Raw genomic sequence first — 12855 nt, 5'->3', positions numbered from 1 at the left:
TGATAGTCAAGTTGACAATTTAGACTTGTGATTAACACTGTGGATCACTAGTAATTAATGGTAAAGGTTATCATTAGTGAACTCATTTTTTTCCAGTTGTTAAGGTCCTATCAGTCATCAACTACTAAGAATATTTTTGAAACAGTGGAACTTGGGCCAGACTTAGACCAATTCTCATGAGCTTTTTAATTTTAAGACTTCGTCAAAGTTACAAAAACAAGAAGAGCAGAATCTCTAAAGGCAGGTTGCATACAGAACCTGTGAAATCTGTCAATAGTGGCTTTCCAGAACAAATCAGTAGAAACTGCATGTCCTTATCCAACTCCCAGCATATAGTTTTGCTATAAGACTTCCCAAACCCTTGTGGTTTTAGCCCAAGTAGCAGCTGATACAACTGTATGCTTTAGGAGACATCTATAATCCAGCCAGGGACTCAGACGAGAAGATAGACTGAAATTACCTTAGGTGAGATTGGACAGAAACCAAAGTTAGTGTAGGATATTGAATAAATGGCAGATCAGGAGCACAGTCATGCTTCGTGAGGGCAGTTCTGCAACAGTGTCACATACACAATCGTCGTCTCCAGGCAAAGCGTTTCTGACTTCAAGGGTGATGACTGTAGTCGTCTCCTCTTCCCATATAGCGATTGCTGCTTGGCTCTCTGTTTCTGGGTTGGTTTGTTGGTTTTGTTCTGTTCTTTTTTTTTTTTTTTTCCCAGTGACTAAGCATGTAATTTGAATCAACTGTGGGAGAAGAGAGGATTGAAGGTAAAGTAGTGCTTTTTATTATTCAGGTTGTCGTTAATTGCTGTTTTCAGTTCACAACATTTAAATGAAATATTCACACAATCGGGCCAGTTGTAATTCAATCAGAAACCCATCCAACTACCCTGAGGAATCCCATCAGGGCTCCTTACACAGCAAGAAAGAATTTTAATTAGAAATTTGAAATAAGCTTTCCTCCGGTTTTGCCAGGAACAAAATGGGCTGGTGCTTAGTGCTTCCATATGGGGAATTAAAGCCTTTGCAAAAAATCAGCATTTAAAGAAACATCTAGAATTTAAGATTGTGATAAATGAGTCTATATCTGCACTTTCTCATAAGTCCCAGTGAAGAATCTGAATGTTTTACAAACGCGTTTCTAGGTGCAAAGTACACTACCACTTCTGTTGTGAGTATCTGTATTTTTAAAAGTTCTATCTTATACTAAAAAAATATTAATTGTTTAGTTGCACACAAAGCTATCTTTGAAGATGCAGCTAATAAAAAAATAGGCGGTAGAGAGAAATTTGAACGGAAAATTACTATTTAGGCATTTTAAATGGGTCATGTGGTATTAGCCCTGAGAGGTATTTGTTAGAAGAATTCCAGTAAGATGCTTTCTCCAACCCCAGGGCAAGAGGTGCAAGCAACAGGGTCAGTTCCCATCATTCAGAAATCATGATTCTTAAACCAGTCACTAGTTTCAAGGTGTACGATTCAACTCTAATAAACTGGGGGAGGATAGCAGGGGAAGTTACTTGACTCTGCATGAAGTTGCTGTAGAGTAAGTCAATAAGGCTTTCTACTCTTTAATAACTTTGACAGCTGGAAACCTCCTGAACAAAACCAGTTCTGATACTTGTGCAGTATTTGGCGTCTACTGCAAAAGTGAGTACAGCACAAGGGTTGACCCCCATTACAGTAGCATCTAGCACCCCAGTCACTAAATGGTAGATAAGTAGCAAGGTGTGGGGTTTTGGTTTTGGGGGGTGGGGGCAGGGAGTGCTATTTTGGGTGGGGGGGAGTTTTTTGTTTGGTTTTTTGGTGGTTTTATTATTATTATTATTATTATTATTATTATTATTATTATTATTATTATTTGCTTGTTTGCTGGGTTTTAGGCTGGGGTTTGGTGTTTTTGGTTTCTTTGGGGATTTTTGGTCTTGCTTAACTGTTTAAACAGAGCTTGGAGGGAAATGAAATAGCCACTTCACCCTAGACTGCTTTTCCTTTTACCTCCTGACCTTTATGTCCATGACTTGTTTTCCCTTCTGCTAATCTCTTCTTTAAAAAACTTTCAAAGGATAGGGTAGAACACAGAAGTCTTTCCCTCACCTTAGAATACAATGGCTTAAAGGTGACACTTGTAGACCATGGCCCAACTCATTTTGTCATGTTATTCCTAGCTTTGCTACCTTGGAAACCTAGCGCTTTGTGTCTATACCATTTGCATTTAATTAGAGTGACAAGCACAGTACTGATCCCATTTTGGAGACTTCCCCAGGCCATTTGCTCAAGGCTATTCAGTTTGTCGGTGAGATACAGGACTTGCACCTCACTCTTCTAATTTCCAAAGAGGACAATTGCTCCAGACCCTCCAGAAGCGCAGGTGGGAAAGAAAAAGAGAGTTGTAGGCAGGACCCTTAACTTACCTAAATTGGCAGTGGCTCCATTGACTAGACTTACACTACCAGCTGATGATATCTACTATTTGTATACTGTCCTAATAAGAAATATCTTAGGGGTAAGGCTAGGACATCAGGATAAGTGTCTTTCTCCATGCTCCAAAATTAAGTGTATGGAAAAAAGCTTCCACTTTGAACATTTTTCTTCTGCTGCTTAGGATCCCTAGAGCTCAACTAGGGATGAATCTGATTATATGCAGGGTGAGTCTGAACATAAAGCTAAAACAAAAAAGGCAATTTTGTAATTTGGTTCAGCATAAGTAAGGGCTTGAGCATAAGTAGTTCTTCTGGTGTTTTTTTGGCGTGTGTGGGGTTTCCCCCTTCTCCATGCATTGTAAGACTTGCTGGCACACGTGCCTCAAACACACGCTCACTTAATGCAAGTCAGGAGCAAGGTTTTGTGTTAAAGCACGAGTTACAGTATTTCAGACATTCATCTTGTTTTCATGTTTAGAAAGAGGGCTTTCTAGGACAGCTAGATAATTAATTGAGCTGTGTGTTACATAAAACATGGGTTTTCTGACTAGAAGTATACTCATTTTACAAGGATTACGCACCTTGGTTTTGCATGGAAACAATATTAGCTAGAAAACAGTTAATTTCTTGACAGAGGAAACGAAATGTATTTGTATGGCAATTGCATCTATTAACAGAATAAATTCTCCTTCAGGGCCATCTCACTGATTTTACAACCAGTTTCACATTTGATTCAAGTTCTTTGGAGCATGATATCTCAGATATGTCATGGAAATGACTGCAAAATGTTTAGCAAGTTGTGCTTAAAAATCAGCATGTTTTGTTCTCCCCATTTCAAGAGACTTAACTACAGTTTAAACATGATTTTAAAGTATAACATTCTTTCCAGCACTCTGAACTAAAGCAGGTGTCCCAGTTCAGTATGCAGAGCAGGAGATCAGGTTGTAATCACTATTATACTCCAAAGGTTGGTTTTAATTAACAAGAGCAAAGTGATTTTAATGAAAAGGGGAAAGTTTTAGATTAAGAGCTTTTGTTTAAACAAAGAGTTCAGACATTATAATCCCAAGGGAGTTCTCCTTAAAAATTCTTAAGGAAATAATGAAGAGAAGAACAAAAGGTTGAGGGTTTAAGAAAATCTTCTACTGAAATTTAGCACTCAGGAGAAGAAAAGAAGTGACAGTCATGGAAGTGGAAGTTCTCTACCTGTTCTCCCTTGGCCAAGGACCTCTTTTGCTGTTTCATCTACCAAGCATCTCTGCATTTCCTGCAGGGGCTCTCTAGATTGTGTAGCATGGGAATTTAATTATCACAGTCTGCCATCATAACAGTCAGTCCCTGTCAATTATACTGGTGATTTAAGCAGCAAAATAATCCTTACAAAAGATCTCCGACTGAGGGAATTAAATACTTCAGTTAAAACAACGACAACTCACATCTAACTAAAACCAGAGTTTTAGTCTTTTTTCCTTAACCTTTTTATCTACGGTATGAAATGGTAATACACACAATGCTACAGTTAAAAACGCCGTAGCTTCCATGGGTATTGGATCAATTTGCTCTCCATCCTCAGACATCAATGGCTTTTCATTCCTACAAAAGGCATAGATTCACTGTTCAGCCTATATGAAGCTACAGGATAAAACTACAAAAAGGGTGAACATTATTGCAACTTTTGGATCACTGCTTATCTTCAGATGATATGACGGGACAAGTACTTTCTTGATATGCAGTGGAAATGCCATTTAAAAGTCTCTATCAACTTACTTATTAATTCTGGACTAGACATTAGTTGCACTAACAAAAACACTTTTTAGGCTGAATATGAAATCTTTTCTCTTGTCTGCTTAAGAAACCTTAACCAGGGAGTAGGTTGTCAGTTCATACTTTTCTCAATATATGTAAAGTAATAATAGTGATATGCCTAGAGATTATCATGCAGAGTTTTCTTTGACAGCTGGGAGCAGCTGCACTACAAACAAAGGCAGCACAGAAGCAAAGCTGTCTAGCTAGACTGATGCACATTGTGTGTTCCTTGGAGAAACTAATCTCTTCTGCTACTTCCCATTGCTCAGCTTACTCAGCATGTCTCAAGCCATGTCTAATTACCATTTCTACCTCTCATTCAGTCCAAAAAGGCACTATTATATCAGACAAAGCATGCGTCCTATTTCTGCGTTGGTCATGTATTACTTCTTCCCTTCTCCTTCCATCAGAGCTCTTACCAAATCTGCTCCTTTGGCTGTATCTCACTTGACTCACAGCTTTGCATGTGAATGCATGTCTCCAGCTCACCGAAGTGGCTTCCTGGTGCTTTCTTACAACTTGTAGGATACATTTACTATTTAAGTTTCTTTATTTTCTTGCTACTTTCTCTTCTCTGCTTCCCCCGCCCCACCCCCAATCACTGGTTTAGATACCAGTAGGCACGAAAACTTGATCTTATCCATTTCTCTTGCAATTATGCTATTTAAGTGTGGCCTGTATAGATGTGCACAAACAGTAGCATTTACAAAACAGGAAACATGCCGAGTAGATCCCCAACTCTATCTAAAGAAGAATGCAAAGTATTTCTTTTTCTGGCTATACTCTAGTTGCTAAACCTATTCATCTCTGCAAAACAGTATACCTGTTCTTTCAAAGATATTTGTTTGAGAACTAACTGATGTGGAAGACAGTGCAAGACTAGGATTACTGGGTTTTGAGCTCTCGAACCACCCAAGCTATCTAGTGTAGTGCTTCTACACAAACCTGCAGTTATTTTCTATGAGTGAAATATATAGATAGGAGAGAACACCTCTTTGAATCCTTCTGGCACTTGGCCTGGGTCACCATTCATCATTGTGAATTCAGAGTGGGTAAATCTGAAATAACTCACATTAAAGACAGGCATAAAAAGCTCTGTCATTGCCATTGAAAAGGAATGGGTATTATCCTTTTCCTTTTGAATTCCAGAAGTACCTTCAATATCCTGTTTTAGCTGTAGTAGGAAGAAAAGTCAATGAGGAGGATCAAGGAAAGACTGGAATTAAAATAATTTTATGATGTCAAAGAGCCACTGGCCCTGTAAAGATTCTACTCTGAGTTACTACCAGGAGGCAGACCCATAAGGTATAATAAAAGGAGCAGATCTCCCATACTGCAATATCTCCTCCATATCCAATGCTTTCTGAAAAATTAAAAGGAAGTGAGACTGTGTATGATTAAAGTTTCAGGCTGTGAGCCTCCTTTTCCTAAAGCCAGTCTGACATCTTCCAAAAGATGGAAGAAACCTTCTGGCCATTTTAAGGAATTAAGAGCTTCGCTAAGTTCAGCACTATAATACTTAACTGTAAGAGATCTCTGAATTGTCCTAGGTACTCCAAAGGGTTGGAAGCAAGGACCAAAGATACAGCATGAAGTGTATTAAGCCACATCTTCCATATCTTGTTTATGATTTTAAAGACAGATCTTTGGGGGTTTTTTGTGAAGTCTTCATGGATTGTGATACTGAAAAATGAATTACTTTAACAATGACACTTGATCTCATATGCATCAGGAGACTTCTTGATCTTGGACAAAACTAGCCTTAATTATGACTCCTACATACAAAGTCACCTTGCACAACTTCAGCTTCTTAATCTAGATGTCTGGTCTGCTATGTCTTGTAGCCTCTCTTGAATTCACGAAGAGGCAGATACCTCCAGGCCCGAGACACTTGTTTCGGGAAGGTTATCAATTAATCCTGTACAGCCTCAGACTACTCTGTACTTACGCTAAGTAGCATCTACTAGGAAGACAATTAACTCTATCCCCGCTGAACCCAGGACACTGTATTAAGTTGGTATCAAAGATGAAGACTTTTAGATATAGAAATATACCCCCCCCCACAAAAAGCCAAGAAAAGGTAGATATTGTTATTGATTTCTAGCAAACTTTTACTACAGTCTGATTAGCACGCAGTGTTTATGGAGTGTTAGAAAGTGAAGATTGTGCGTGCCAGTTTCTTATGTATGACAGCTTTAGCCCAGCAGTTATCCACAGCTTTTTTTCTTATTAAAGCATAACAACTTCCTGTACTCTTTGGTAGGCATAATAGCAACATCTAAGTTTTCATTTTGCAGATTATTGTATTGATATGTCATCTGGATTGCATTTCTGTTCCTTCAGTCCTATTTGGACATGGTCCTTCCTTGAAGTACTCTCTCAGAGACAGTAACTATCTTGCCAGGCATGGAAGAATGCGAAACATTCACTGACTTTAAAATGTAAAAAAATCTGTAAACATGCATACTTTTCACTTACCTTAATAGTTCAAGGAGTATCTTGAAGAGATCTAGTTGATGAGAATGAAACTGACGCTGAATACTTGATGTCCAGAGATAGCTGTTCTTCAAGACACAGTTGATTTCAACAAGGATGGTACTAGCTGACGCCTTCAATCACCCCTTGAAAGGACAGACAGGGTAAGGTAAGTAGACTGTTTCCTAGATGGATGCATATCCCCACCCAGGCCAAAGTGGTTAAAATAGCATGAGACACAAAAGATACTAGAGACAAGAAAGTGGAGGCCCATGCTTGTTCTGGCAGTCCCTAGACAGAACCAAACTAGTAAAACTTAAGAGGGGGATAGAGATATGAAGTATATATCTGCCTTCTAAACTTTGAAAAACAATTGGTTCTTTCCTCAGTGCAAAGGGCTGCCCCTTCCATTGTCATAAGGCTATTTTTTTAAAACAAAAGACAGAAAATTAAGGCAAGGTAAGGAGTCCTGCCTTTAGTGGATGCCATAGGACTACTACATAGTATTTACAGGCTTGCGCTTTTCCCTACACACATGCATTCTCTGTGCCATTTGCCTTCATAGCACCGTGGGCTCTCTTTGGCTGTGGAGGAGCGAGTTCTAGAAAACTTTTCACTGGGGGAAGGTGGAGGTTGTTTCAAGTATAAGATTTGAGTTTGGTTGGGTTTATTAATTTTTGTCATGCAGACTACTCGGTCACTACCAATATAGCTATATGTAATAACAGAAGTTATAGTATCAGTTTTGTTCTTGAATTCTGAATAGATTATACAGACATATGAATTTTGTGATTCAAACACCCAAGTAAAGATATAGTCTTGGCCCTTGACTCTCCAGCATCCTAAACATTTTAATAACAAGTGACAAAAGACATGGCCAGCAGAAGAGGTTTATGGACTACAAGACAGGACAATGTCTAAAGCAAATATAGTGTATGAGGGTTTGTTTCCCTAAACCCAGGCATAAGCCAGACATGAAAAATTGCAATTCTTTTCTTGCTAGCATACTTTCTTCTCTGTCCTGTAAAACTGTAGGTGGGTCTGTTTAGTTATAGTTTGACAAGAATGAACTGTCTATTTCTGTGATAACTAGGTATGTAAAAGTAGTAGGTCATTTCTAGGAATCCAGTTGTTCTAATTGCCAACAACATTATCTTATTAACTGATATTTTATTTAAAAATTACTTCCAGCTGGAGTAGCCAGGAACTAAAGTCCATAGTTTTTTGTGTTGCCAGTTACTGAGTGTTAGTGTTGCTGATTATCCAGTAAGGTGAGGGCATTCATGAGTAGATGCACAAATCACTCTCTCCTGTATCAGTCAATAAATACAGTGGTACGCAGGCAAAGCTGGGAAAGGTAGTGCTGAAACAGAAGTTTCTTCAAGGAAAAAAGATATAGAGGTATTGCGATATAGAAAAGATATATGAAAAGAAAAGAAAACATGCATGGTATCGAAACCTTACTTTGGGTGAGAATACACAAGTATTCTCACGGTACCCTCGGAGGCTATTCCATTTCCTCTCTTAAGGTCCTGACTCAATTAATTAGCTGTCCCTTGAAGCAGAGTAAACTTAGGTTTTGTTTCCATTAGCACGTGTCACTGAAATGAGCAAGTCTTGAACCAAATAGCTGTCTTCAGCACAAATTTGAAGATAGTGTTTTAAGTTCTTACTGAGGTTTATGTATTAAAAACAAAACACCCCCAACCTTAAGGTTTAGGAAAACTCATTCCTTTTTCATCTGAAACTTGTTCAAACTACTTTTTTTTTCCAAAAACTTGACTGTAAAATAGATACAAGTAAATTTGCTAGGCATTCGACAGCACTGTTTGAATCTTCCACTGTATTAAGATGCATCTGCTGCCATAGTTTCCTGTACTAGAAAGAGTCAATTACAGAAGGAAATTAGAAGCTGACATAAAGGTCAGAGACTAGGTGAACAAGGGAAGGGAAGTTCTGAAATTACACAGCTATTGCAATTAAGGTCTGATAGTCCTTCTTCTACGGGTCATAGGATCTGTGGCAGTTTTGATAAATGTTTTAACTTTTATAACAGATCTATCAAGGATAGCAATAGCAGAGGGAAAAAGTTCTCTCTAAAAAATCACAAGAAAGGAGTCAAAAAGTTCCTTCAGCTTCCTTAACTTCACTGAATCTGGGTAATTCAACCGCCACTCGCCGCCTCAAAGTTCTCGTTCTAGAAGTGCTTCTAATATTTGCCAAACTACTGGCTAAATCTATATTTGACAGAACATTTAAAGTTTCAGATTTCAGCATGAGTAACTCTTGATTTAGAGTTCATGAAAGAATACATCACATTAGATTTCATCTAGGACAGATTTAATGAAAATTGAACCCTACTGAAATTCTAACCATACTTCATATTCAAAATCCCAATATTTCAGTAATGTGCCATATAAAACACTCTCTGTGTTCAAAACAAAGAACTGGTCTTGCTCTATTTGGAAGCAGGTAAAGTGACACCAAAAGAGATTACTGCTGTGGTGGTAAACAAGGCAGTGAGACCAAAAGCCTTCTAAATAATAAAAAGGACTTAAAAATAATAGTAATCTCACACTATTAGGGTGGTCTTAATAATGCTGTGTATTGTCTTAATTTGCATTCATATTACTTCTGAAAGGAAGTGCTTGCTGGATCAGATAAGGAACTATGTTCTTTCCATTATTACACAGCTCCTAACTGAAAGAGAACTCCGCAGTTCTTCCTGAATGTCAGAAAGAAGTGAGTCATGGAAAAAAAGGATTACAGTTAAAGAAATCCTTCCTTTCCATTGTAGCTGAACAGAATAATCTGTGCATCTTTATAATACCTGTACTCACTTTTGCAGGATTGGTGTGTGGAAGATCACGTCCTTAATGCATTAGACAAAACTACAACACAGCAAAATCTAGGTCTGGATTATGTGCAAATCAGTTTCCCAATAAAAAGGTAAAAAAGGAAAGCTTATCAAGCCCAGATAAAGCATGGAGCGTATAGTAAGGCAAACAACTAAGGCAAGATCCTGACTAAAGTGACAGAGAAAGCACACAGAGTGGTTGCAGTAGTAGATTTGCAATCCAGCTGGGAACTTGGGTTTTTGTCAAGTATCAGAAAGCAGAGTCAGAGGAAAAAATGTTAAAAAATGATACCTAAAAGTCTTTAGGAAACACCGAGCATGAAATGTAATGGCTGCTTTGAATAAGTAGTTAAGATTCCTGAACATGGAAACAAAGAACAACCACTCAACACTCCCCCCCCCGCCCCCAAAATCTCAGAGAACAGGAGAAATCATCTCCATAAGAGCATAGACTTGGAGGAGGAACACAACTGGACAGTTTTGCTGTCTCCAAGCAAAACTGTTTTAGGCAAATAAGAATCTGGGAGGAGAGTAGAGTCAGTTGTCTGACTATACCAGTCAAGTCCATTTTCTATACATCTGTAGTTGATACCAGATCAGAATTCAAGCAGCATGACTTAATAAAGTATAGCTTTAGGAATATCACTACTATTCTTAATCTACATTTATCATACAGTTCTCCACTAATGCATTTAAGCATGTACTCTAAGAAGAAATAGTGAAGAATTAATCCTATGGCTTTATAAGCCTACCATCCCAAGTGATTATTAGTAAAAGTAAATTGGGCATAATTTTTTTGGTTTTTTTAGGAAAAAAAAAATTAAGTATTTGGGTTGGTCATTATTTCCTTTCCCCTTTTAGCATGCTTTCACATGTTATGATACAAGGCATAAGCAGAATGCTTAATTTGTACTCATCTATCTGATCTATCTATCCTTTTTCTTACAACTGTATCTATCTTACACTAGGATGTATACAGTGATACATAAGAAAAAAAATCTTTCCTTTGAACTTGTGACCCTTCTTAAGACCCTCAATTAATGCTGAACAGAATAATCTCTCTTAAAATTTAGTCATTATTTTGCATTATTATTTAGTCATTATTACTTATTTTACTTAAAGCACACTGCTTGTTTTACTTTAAAAAAAAAAAATACCTGAGGAAGATACATCTATGTACAGCAACACCTCTCAAACAAGATTTGTCCATATTGTATTGTGACCACTGCATATGCCTTCATGGTTGTATTATGTGACTAAAGGGGACTGGAATAAGGTCACTGCCTTACTGGTTGAGTACTGTGTTGTTGTGGTTTAATCCCAGCCAGCAGCTAAGCACCACACTGCTACTCACTCACTTCCCCCCCACCCAGTGGGATGGGGGAGAGAATCAGAAGAAAAAAAGTAAAACTCGTGGGTTGAGATAAGAATGGTTTAACAGGACAGAAAAGAAGAAACTAATAATGATAACGGTAACACTAATAAAGTGACAATAGTAATAATTAAAGGATTGGAATACGTAAGTGATGCACAATGCAATTGCTCACCACCTGCCGATCGACACCCAGTTAGTCCCCAAGCAGCGATCCCCCCAGCCCCACTCCCCCCAGTTTATATGCTGGGCATGACATCACATGCTATGGAATACCCCTTTGGCCAGTTGGGGTCAGCTGTCCTGGCTGTGTCCCCTCCCAACTTCTTGTGCCCCTCCAGCCTTCTTGCTGGCTGGGCACGAGAAGCTGGAAAATCCTTGACTTTCGACTAAACATTACTTAGCAACAACCAAAAATGTCAGTGCGTTATCAATGTTCTTCACATACTGAACCCAAAACATAATGCTATACCCGCTACTAGAAAGAAAATTAACTCTACCCCAGCCAAAAGCAGGACATGTATGCATCTTCCCTTTTTTTCCATGTTCTGATAACCTCCCCACTGAGACTGCCTTTTGCCTTGGCTCCTCTCTGTACCCATGCTGAGGTTCTCACAGAGGAACGCCAGGCAACATTTCACACAAAACTTATAGACTCCTCACCATCCACCAGAACAATCCAGATGCATCAACTTTTCCAAAGAGCCTTGAGACTGATGATTTAAATTCAGGTATTTGTTGCAAATCTCTATGATCCCTCATGGAAGAGTGATTTAGAGGGTTTTGTACATTTGCTTATAAAGAGCACTCTCCTCTGAAGTACAGCCTCTGAGCTGATTAAGCCCAAGTGCCCTAATTTCTTGAAGCAAAGCCCGAGAACTGCATTTTCCTTATACCTTCCATGGCATACCAGGTGAACGCTAGAAGTCACCAGAAGGCAGAGAGAATGCTCATCTTCAAGAACGGTTGCCATCTGAAACGTCAATGCACAGAAGAGCTAAAAAGCACTTTACAGCTCACTCGGAAGTTCAGCTGTCAAGTCTGTGGAGACTCATCCTGCTTATTCTAACTTCTTGGTGTTTTTCTTCTCTGACAGGTAGCAGACAGAGGATCTAAAAGCCTCCTCTCTCTCTCTCTCACCATCATTCTAGCATGTCTCTCCCTAGAGCCCTTTCTCCTCAGGAAAATGGCAACAGCTTGCTAAAGCCCTCAGCCCACATCAGGGAGGGGGAGATTAAATATACCTGGTGGATGATAAAGCCAGGGGAGCAGGAGGGCACCTTCTGTCAGCGGAGCCTTCAGAGTGTCCCAATAAGAGTTGAAATAGGGGAGTAACACGAGAAAGAAACCTTCTCATTTCACTGAGACTTATGGAGATATTAACAGTTGCAAACACCTCAGAGCAGGAGGCACAGCAGAGGTGGTATTTGCTGTAAAAGTTAAACTGAGCTCTAGGGGATAGATGAGAATTAGTCCAAAAGGCATTCTTGACCCAAAACGTTAGCTAAAAACAAAAAATCATGGCAGAATAATTCTTCACAGGACTGCCCCCGCCGTGACACACACACACACACACGTGCACACCTGCAGAGAGCTCCAAATTATGCAATGAAAAATTAGAGGGGAGTTTCAGAACCAGATTAGTGGGGTCATATCTCACACTCCCTCCTGCTGCAGACAGATGGATATACTCATTCTAATGTGAACATGGAGGCATGAGAGAAAGCGCTACACAGGCACAGCTGAAATTACATCAATTAAATAGGTCAGAATTCCAATGTGGGTCATTCAGAATTTTTCCTTCTGTGTTGGAATAAAACAGCTTAATTCCCGCACAGAGTCCTAATCCTTCATTTTACAGCTCACCTCGGCCATGGCACCTCAGCCACCAAACTTGTCAACAAAAAATTTAACATAGCATCA

The 12855-nt window shown here is 39.0% G+C and overlaps 2 long non-coding RNA genes across 2 annotated transcripts in view; one reads left to right on the top strand and one right to left on the bottom strand.

The window, feature by feature from the left end:
* The window catches only part of LOC115336228, a 45217-nt gene extending 34268 nt beyond the window's left edge, over positions 1 to 10949 (top strand). The window contains exons 3-6 of the long non-coding RNA XR_003921664.1: positions 719 to 767; positions 6715 to 6872; positions 9397 to 9445; positions 9552 to 10949. This is a non-coding gene — a long non-coding RNA (uncharacterized LOC115336228). The remainder of the gene's footprint in view (positions 1 to 718; positions 768 to 6714; positions 6873 to 9396; positions 9446 to 9551) is intronic.
* The window catches only part of LOC115336230, a 42538-nt gene that overhangs the window by 2479 nt on the left and 27204 nt on the right, over positions 1 to 12855 (bottom strand). The window contains exons 2-3 of the long non-coding RNA XR_003921667.2: positions 6707 to 6849; positions 461 to 743 (exon numbers count right to left, since the gene is read on the bottom strand). This is a non-coding gene — a long non-coding RNA (uncharacterized LOC115336230). The remainder of the gene's footprint in view (positions 1 to 460; positions 744 to 6706; positions 6850 to 12855) is intronic.

Source organism: Aquila chrysaetos, chromosome 2, assembly GCF_900496995.4.
Source record: "Aquila chrysaetos chrysaetos chromosome 2, bAquChr1.4, whole genome shotgun sequence".
Lineage (NCBI taxonomy): Eukaryota > Metazoa > Chordata > Aves > Accipitriformes > Accipitridae > Aquila > Aquila chrysaetos.
The sequence above is the reverse complement of the archived record's forward strand: the minus strand, read 5'-3'. Positions and strand labels throughout refer to the sequence as shown.